This window comes from Dipodomys spectabilis, unplaced genomic scaffold (assembly GCF_019054845.1).
Source record: "Dipodomys spectabilis isolate Male_0828 unplaced genomic scaffold, ASM1905484v1 ptg000006l, whole genome shotgun sequence".
Lineage (NCBI taxonomy): Eukaryota > Metazoa > Chordata > Mammalia > Rodentia > Heteromyidae > Dipodomys > Dipodomys spectabilis.
Window position 1 is genome coordinate 9,510,587 of NW_024870683.1, and position 8,635 is coordinate 9,519,221.

Below are 8,635 nucleotides of genomic sequence, written 5' to 3' on the forward strand. Positions count from 1 at the left end.
CTCTGTCCTCAAGAATACATCCATCCATTCATGTGATTAATGAGCTCACAGACTAATGGGTTCATGGGTGATCTTCAGGGTAGGTCTGCTATAAAAATGTTTGGCTGTGTCTCTCATACTCTCCCTGTCACTTGCCATGAGATGTCCTGGGAGACCTTGTGATGCTCTCCAGCAAGTAGGCCTTCACCAGATGTGTCCTTTCAACCTTGGACTTTCAGAACCATAAGCCAGAATAAACCCTCTTTTCTTTAAAACTTACCCAGTCTGCAGTACCGTGCTATGAGTAACCCAAAACTAAGAAGGTGGAACTGGGACACCTTTTTGTAAGCTAAAGTCCAGAGAGGTCAAGTGGCTTGTTTGAAGTCACACAGTACCATTAATACATTCCCGTGATCAGTAGACTGGGAAGAAAAGAAAACTGAAGATCTCTGCAGAATGAAGAGTTGGCACTGTCTCTTCCTGGAATGTGAAGGGTGACCCAGAGGGCGTGAGAGACACTAGCAGTATTTTGTGAGCCTTTAAAGCTTGAACATCCCAATTGTTTTCTTAAGACAAAATACATATTATGAAACCGTAAGAACGTGTGTGTGTGTGTGTGTGTGTGGTGTGTGTGTGTGTGTGTGTGTGTGTGTAGCAACTGGGGCTTGAACTCAGGGCCTCACGTTTTGCTCAAGGATGGAGGCTCCATTTCTGGCATTTTGCTGGTTAGTTTGAGACAAGAGTCTTATGGACTTGACTTTTCTTCCCTGGGCTGGCTTTGAACTGTGATCTACAGAGCTCAGCTTCCCGAGTAGCTGAATTACAGGATGGGAGCTCCTGGCCCGGCTTCACTTTAGGAATCTTTAAGATTTATTTGTTTATTAACATGAGGTGATGGAGTTGTGAAATGGATTAGAAGGGGGGCATCTGTGCACCTTTAAGCTAGGACATTCTCAGAGTCTAGAGAGGCAGGGGTGTAAAACCAGATGTTGAACGTGTGCTCACTGGAGCATGGGGTGAGTGAGCTTGGTTTCCTCTGAGGGACACACCAGGACCAGGGTCAAGAGGGCTTGCATTTTGTTTTCCCTCCGCTTCTAAAAGCCATGTCTATTGTGTTTAACATGGGGGAAAATAGACAAATATGTAAGATAATAAACATCACCCCCATTAACAACGTCTTCCATCCTTCCCAGAAATAATTACCATTAATGTGTTTGTATGTATTTAAAGGTTTGCATTTTGCCTCGAGTCTAACTTACCATTTAAGAGATGAATTTAGGCAGTTGCTTTATGTTTAATGGGAAGGTTTGTGAGATAATTTATTACCCTGTTTCTGGGTCATTTCCAGCTTTTCAATATTGTAAATAACACAATGATAAATGTCCTGGGGTGTAAATCTTGGGCACCACCTCTCACTGTGGCTTGGGTTCCATTTCCTGCAGTGGGGGTGCTTGGGCCGAGCCTTGCCTTCCTGTCCTCTGGTGTGAGGGCCAGCCTGGCCTCAGCATCCTGGATGACCTAATAGGGTCATACTTCTGACTTGCTAGGTAAGGGTTCTACTTCTTGAGCTGCACCTCTCCATCCCTCTACCTTTCTGTGCCTCAGTTTCCCTTCCTGAACTTGATCTGGGCATCAGTGACTCATGCCTGTAATCCTTGTCACTCAGGGGGCTGAGATCTGAGGATCAAGGTTCTAAGTCACTCTGGGCAGGAAAGTCAATGAGACTCTTATCTTCAATTAATCACCCCACAAAAAGCCAGAAATGGAACTGTCACTCAAGTCACAGCACACTAGCTTTGAGCAAAAAAGCTGAAGAACAGTGCCTAGGTCCTGAGTCCATGCCTCAAGATTGGCCTTAAATAGATAAACAAACAAAAAGAGCATGAGCTAGACATTAGAATCTGATTTAACTTAATTTTTTTTGTGTGTCAAGGGGATTGAACTCAGAATCTCTTGCTTGCTACACAAATACTGGTAGAGTGTCATGACCGAATGAGTCTTTTGACTTTTAGTTAGACTTTTTTCCCCTTCCACATCGGGTCTCATGCTTACTTTTGCCTGGGCTAGGTTTGAACCAAGATCTCCCTTCCTTTACAGTCCTGAGTGGCTGGGAAAACAGGCATGTCCCACTATACCAGGCTAATTTTATTTTTAGCAAACTTTTCCTGTTACAAAGAAAATCTACATAGAAGTTCATTGTGTAAAATAAAGGTAGGGCTGAGCAGGTGACTCCATGGTCTGATCTCAGCACCAGCAAAATAAAAAAACTAACAAAACCATGAGAATAGTTTTTTGGGTACAATCTCAGGATTCTGGAGTGGAGGCAGAGATGGACTACAAGTTTGAAACTAACCTAGACTACATTAAAATGATCCTGCTGCCAGTAAATAAATGATAAATGAATAAAAATAAAACAAAAACAAAATAAAAATCAATCCATCAAACAAACAACATCTAAAAACCTATAATCAATACAAAGAAACAAAACCCAGGCAGAGGAAATCTTTTGACTGGGGTCAGGGCCCTGTCTGATTGTCCCTACAAAGTATGAGTAAAACCTATGGCCTCTACTTAAGCACAGCCTCTTAAGACCCTTTTCTGGGTGTTGGTTGACTTGCTTCCAGGCACTGTTTACTTACTAAAACGGATACCTTTAAGTCCCTACTATGTTTTAATAACATTCAACATTTATATTCTTGATAATCTGGTCCCAGTGTTTCCTGCATTGCCCCAGGCTCTGTCCATTCAACCACAGTCTTGCCTGGTTGCCTCCTGCCTAGTGACTCCTGAGCCCTGAGGTTACTCCTCAGGGCCCTAAGATGCTGCAGGCCTTTTTCAGACCAGTAGCCTCAATAGAAGCTGCCTGCAGCTCTGGTGTGACCATCACATTATTGAATGTATTAAAGTATAATGTACACTCAGCACCAATAGTACATCCAGCAGCTGCCATCCACCGAGCTCCATGGTGCTGTGTTCAGAGGTTTGCTAGCATTATCCTATCAGTTCTTACAGCCAAACACCCTGGCTTGTCTGTGAATGTGTGTGTGTGTTGTGTGTGTGTGTGTGTGTGTGTGTTTTGGTCCTGGGATTTGAACTCAGGCCCTGGGTGCTGTGTCCCTGAGTTTTTGTGCTCAAGGTTAACAAGAACTCTATTTGAGTCACAACGCCACTTCTGGCTTTTTTTTAGTAGTTTATTCGAGATAAACTACACAGACTTTTCTGCCTGGGCTGTCTTTGAACCGCAGTCCTCAAATCTCAATGTCCTGAGTAGCTAGGATTACAGGTATAAACTACTGGCTTCTTGGCCTAACCTCCCTGTTTTTCAGAGAAGGAAGCTGGAGCTCAGGATGCTAAGCACTTGCCCAAGGCTATGTAGTCCAATGTTGCAGTCTTCTGGAACCCATCTGGGGGCCCTACCTCAACCCTCACATACTGGCAAGATTGTGGAGATGGCTCTCTGTCATCACCCCACACAGGCTCTCCTGTGTGCCCAGCGCTCTGGGAGCTATCAGAGTGTCTGCTTGCACAAAGGGGATATGAGTGGGGCTTGGTTTGGGGCATAGGAGAAGGGGGCAAGCTATAATTCTAATCCACTAGGACTGGAAGTCCTGGGCTGAGCTGAGTGTAGGAGTCCCTGAGACAGGGACACATCAAATCATTTTGTCTGTCATCACCCAAATCTCAGCAATGCCAGAGAGAGCAGGTACATAAAAAGCTTGTCAGACTTCTACCTTGAAAATGAGAGCCTGGGTAGACTGGTCCCCGGGTGGTCTGCTTCTGTCATTGACTACAGTGAGCAGAGCCCTTTTCATCTCCATTGGCAGTCTCTGCATGCTGCAAAGTCAAGATTTGGCTCAGTATGTGTTTGGCAGCTGTAGTCTGTCAATCCATCTCCCTACCCCCAGCACCTGGAGATGCCTTGCTCAGAGACCTTGCATGTCTGGGACAGTTACTGCATCTTTGGTTCACTTTTCCTCCTGGCCTGTGAAATCCCCGTGGGCAGGGACCGTGCCTGATTCATCTTGTCTGCCTCATCCTGGGCCCAACCCCAAGCCACTCAATAAGGTCTAGCAGTGGAGAGATTCTCTGTCCAGGGAATTGGCAGGGTGTGTGTGTGTGTGTGTGTGTGTGTGTGTGTGTGTGTGTGTGAGAGAGAGAGAGAGAGAGAGAGAGAGACTGTCCTTCCTCCCTTCCTTCCTTCCCTCCCTCCCTCCCTTCTTTCTTTCTTTCCTTTCTTTCCTTCTTTCTTTCTTTCTTTCTTTTTTTCTTTTTTTCTTTCTTTCTTTCTTTCTTTCTTTCTTTCTTTCTTTCTTTCTTTCTTTCTTTCTTTCTTTCTTTCTTTCTTTCTTTCTTTCTTTCTTTCTTTCTTTCTTTCTTTTCTTTCTTTCTTTCTTTCTTTCTTGTTGTGGGGCTTGAACTTTGGGCCTGGGTGCTGTCCCTCAGCTCTTAGGCTCAAGGCTAGTGCTCTACCACTTTGAGCCACTTCTGGTTTTCTGGAGGTTAATTGGAGATAAGAATCTCATGGACTTTCCTGCCTGGGCTGGCTTTAAACCACTATCCTCAGATCTTACCCTCCAGAGTAGCTAGGATTGCAGGCAGGAGGCACCAGCAAAACAAAACAAAACAAAACAAAAAACCCAAAAAAACCAAACAAACAAACCTGTCTTTTCTGTCAAGGTGTTTGGCTTAAAAGTTCCTGCTTCAGCCTAGTGGCTAAGGTCTTATGAAGGAAAAGAGGAACTGCTTTGGGAGAAGAAAGGATTTGTAAATTGTAAGGTTTTTGTCTTAAACTGGTTTCTTTTCCAGATGGAATTAAGACATGCTCCAGATTGTTCAAGAAACTGCTGAGGGTGTGGGTCTATATTTTGAGATTAGTTGTGAACTGTTAGTCTTATTTCAAAGTTACCTTATGTAAATATATTTTACCCTGTCCAGTGCAGAGCTAAAGGTCCATTCGGTGCTCAGGGAGAGGGCCGAGGAGGCTCTTCACCAATGGCCTCCCTCAATCCCTGTATACAACTTTATTCAGATAATCCCTGGCCTCTCAGAGCAAAGCTCTTGCTATGGGGAGACAGAGCTCAAGCTGCTCTTGCTTGGCCTGGGAGAGCAGTGTGTCTGATCATCTGACAAAGTTACAGTAGATAGTATGTCATGGTTTGTTTGGTTGCTATAGCAAAGACATCCTAATGTCTAGTTTATGAACAACTGATGTGTATTTCTCAGAATTCTGGAGACTGGGAAGTCCAAGATCAAAGTGTTCACATATAATGTGTCTGGTGAGGCTTGTCTGTAGACAGCACCGCAGGGATGACATTAGGGGATGGGGCTTTTGGGGGTGATTAGGTTATAAGTGGAGTCCTCATGAATAGGATTAGTGTCCTTTCAAAAAAGACCCCAGGGAACTGGGCATAGTGACACATGCATATAATCACAGCACTTGGGGAGCTGAAGTAGGGGGTTTATGAGCTGGGGCCCGTCTGGGCTGAGAGAGGGAAGGAGAAGGGAGAGAGGGGAGGAAGGGGGAAGAGGGAGAGGGAGAGACAGACACATAGAAAGACAGAGAGAGGAGGGAGACAAAGAGACAGAGGAGAGAGACAAAGAGAGACAGAGAGAGACTAAAGTACCAAGGTCCCATCTCTATACACCATAGTTGGATTAAGTTCCTATCCTCTCGTGTGTGTGTGTGTGTGTGTGTGTGTGTGTGTGTGTGTGTGTGTGTGTGTGTGTGTGTGTGTGTCTGCCCCTGCATAGGGCCTTGTACTCTCATTTGGCTTTTTCACTCAAAAGACTAGTGCCCTACCACTCAAACCACACCTCTACTTCTGTTTTTTTTGGGGGGGGGGGTTGTTTTTTTTTTTATTTTGCTGGTTAATTGGTGATTGAAGTCTCAGATCTTAGCTTCCTGAGTAGATGGGATTACAGGTGTGAGCCACCAGGTGCCCAGTTTGCAATTACTTTTTAAAGATGTTAATTATATAACATTATATGTATATGTATATACATGAAGAGTGATATTTATGATCTACATGCATTGTAAAGCATGATAGTAAAATGAGCACCTGTGACCTACCACCCACATTTGTAGCTGGAATGCTCCTGGTACTTACATGCCCAGTGCCTCTTTCCTTTCTGTCCTTTTGCATCCCTCAGAGCTGAGCATAGCAAGATTTTAGTGCTTACCACTTTCCTGATAGTTTGTAATAGCTTAAGTACACATACATATTGCAAAGCTGTATTATTGACTTGTGTTTTCATTTGAACAGCATAAAAATAGTATCATTATCTTCTGTGATTTGCTTCTTTTTTTTTTCCCCAGGAAACTACAAGAGTGATTTGCTTTTCAGACTCACTGTTATCTCCAAAATTCACTTATGTTGATGCCTGTAGCTTAGTCCATTCATTTTCTCTATTGTATAATATTTCATTGTGAGAAATGTCAGATATGATTCATTTGCTGCTGGGCATTTAGTTTGTTTGTACTATTTTGTGGTCATGAATAATGCTGCCATAAACCTTGGTGAAGTCGTCCAGAGCACAGAAGCATTATTAAAAGACATACCAAGGATGCTGGATCACACGTATCAATACTGAATCTTGGAAGTTAAAGTCAATGCAGGAGATACCCTATCAGCCTTGTGTGGTTCCTTTCTATCGCCCCCTGCTGGCAGAGTCTGAGAGACTACTGCTTGCCAAGCCAAAAAGTCCTGTGCAGTCATTACAAAGCCCAGCTGAACCTGACTTATATGACTGTAATCCCCCTGTACATCACCTTTATAATAAAAATTTTTTTAAAGCCTAGATCAGTAAATATAGGACTGGGGATAAGAAGCAGCTAATTTAGGAATATGTGTGACTACTGTGTCAACTGGATAAAGAACACGTGGGCAAATGTGTGTTGAAGGCTGCCACCTCTGTAATGAAGCCAGATTTCCTACTGATTTCTATTTGTACTTTCTCATCTTGAATGTGACACTCTTCCGTGCCCTTTAAGTGCTTTCTCTCCAGCTCAGTCTCCCTCATTACTGGCACACTTTGTTCTCTGTTGTGGTCCTCCCATCACAGAAGACCAGTTTCAAATGTTGCTTCCTGAGCTGAGATTTCTCAGATCTCACAATCTGGAGGAAATAAAAATACCCTCCCTTTTGGGTTCTATTCCCTCTGTGTCCTGTCTCCAAGCAGCAAGCACTGATCTCTTAGCACAATTCTTTTGGTCTATGACTCATCTTCTCTTTCAGAATTACTTTAGGTGTAGGAAAATCAATGTAGAATGATGAAAGGGATGACATTGATCATGGTGCATTGTATTTATAAACTGACACATTAAATTCAAACTCCTTTGAACAGCTACTTAAAGATAACTTTTTTAAAATGAGGGAAGGGGAGAAAAACCAACACAAGCACCAACATAGGCATTGATGGCTCATGCCTATAGTTCTAGCTACTCAGGAGGCTGAGGATTGAGGTTTGAAGTTAGCTTGGTCAGACAAATCCATAAGACTCTTATACCAATTAACCAGAAAAAAATATCTGGAAATGGCTCAGGTTGTAGAGCACTAGCCTTAAATGTAAATGATGAGTAAGAGTGCAAGCATCTGAGATGAAGCACCAATACCCCCCCCCCACACACACACAAACAGAAAAAGAAGAAGAAGAGGAGGAGGAGGAAGTGGTGGTATAACAGTATGGGTATGGAGAAAATAATCATATTCATAGCTGGCATTTTTTCATTTCAATGTATTTATAATTTTTCTGTACACATATTTTAATCTATGCTGCATTCATATAATGTTATATCTGATTTTTTCATTTAACAAGTTTTTTAAAATGAAAATTGTATACAAGATTATTCCATTCCTGTATCTCCTCAATTGTTTCTTCTTGACATTTGTCCTTTTCCTTTCCTACTTGGCAGGATTTGGCTTTCTGTTCCAGGATCTTTCTGCAGTCTTTGTCCAGTTTCAGCCTGGCGATTACCATTTTTCTGGGGTGAATGCCCACGTGGACAGTGGTGCCACTGGCCTTTTCCAGCTGTACCCATTCAACGTAGATGACATACTTCTTCCTGAAACCTGGACTACTTTGCCAGTCTTCTGACCTTTATAATGTCCTTGTACAACTGTACCTCATCATCCTTCCGGATGGGCATAGATCACACATTGTATTTCTATCTCAGCTATTTGGAAAGAGGGAAAGACATAATTTTCCTGAAACTGTGGGAAGGTGCATTGAAATGCCTTTTTCAGTTCTTGCTTTGGTCAGAAGTGACAAAGGGATTAAACTTCATTTTGGCTGCTCCTGCTTCGGTGATGGCTGTAAAAGGGAAGAGGTGTATCTGATTTTTAATCTAGACTTTCTCAAATGTGTGTGTGTGTGAGAGAGAGAGAGAGAGAGAGAGTGTTTGGGACTTGAACTCAGGGCCTGGGCACTGCCTGTAAGCCTTTTTGTGCTCAAGGCTCATGCTCTACTATTTGAGCCACAGATCCACTTCTGGTTTTTGAGTGGTTAACTGAAGATAAGAGTTTCATGGGGACTTTTCTTCCTGGGATGGCTTTAAACCGTGATCCTCAGATCTCAGCTTCCTGAGTAGCTGGGATTACAAGCTTGAGCCACTGGTGCCTGGCTTCCCAATGTACTTTATAATATGATTTTAGGTGGT

The 8,635-nt window shown here is 43.1% G+C and overlaps 1 pseudogene; it reads right to left on the reverse strand.

Annotated features, from left to right (window-relative positions):
* Positions 1-7,782: 7,782 nt before the first annotated feature.
* Positions 7,783-8,272, reverse strand: LOC122124060 (annotated as a pseudogene).
* Between the last annotated feature and the right edge of the window lie 363 nt (positions 8,273-8,635).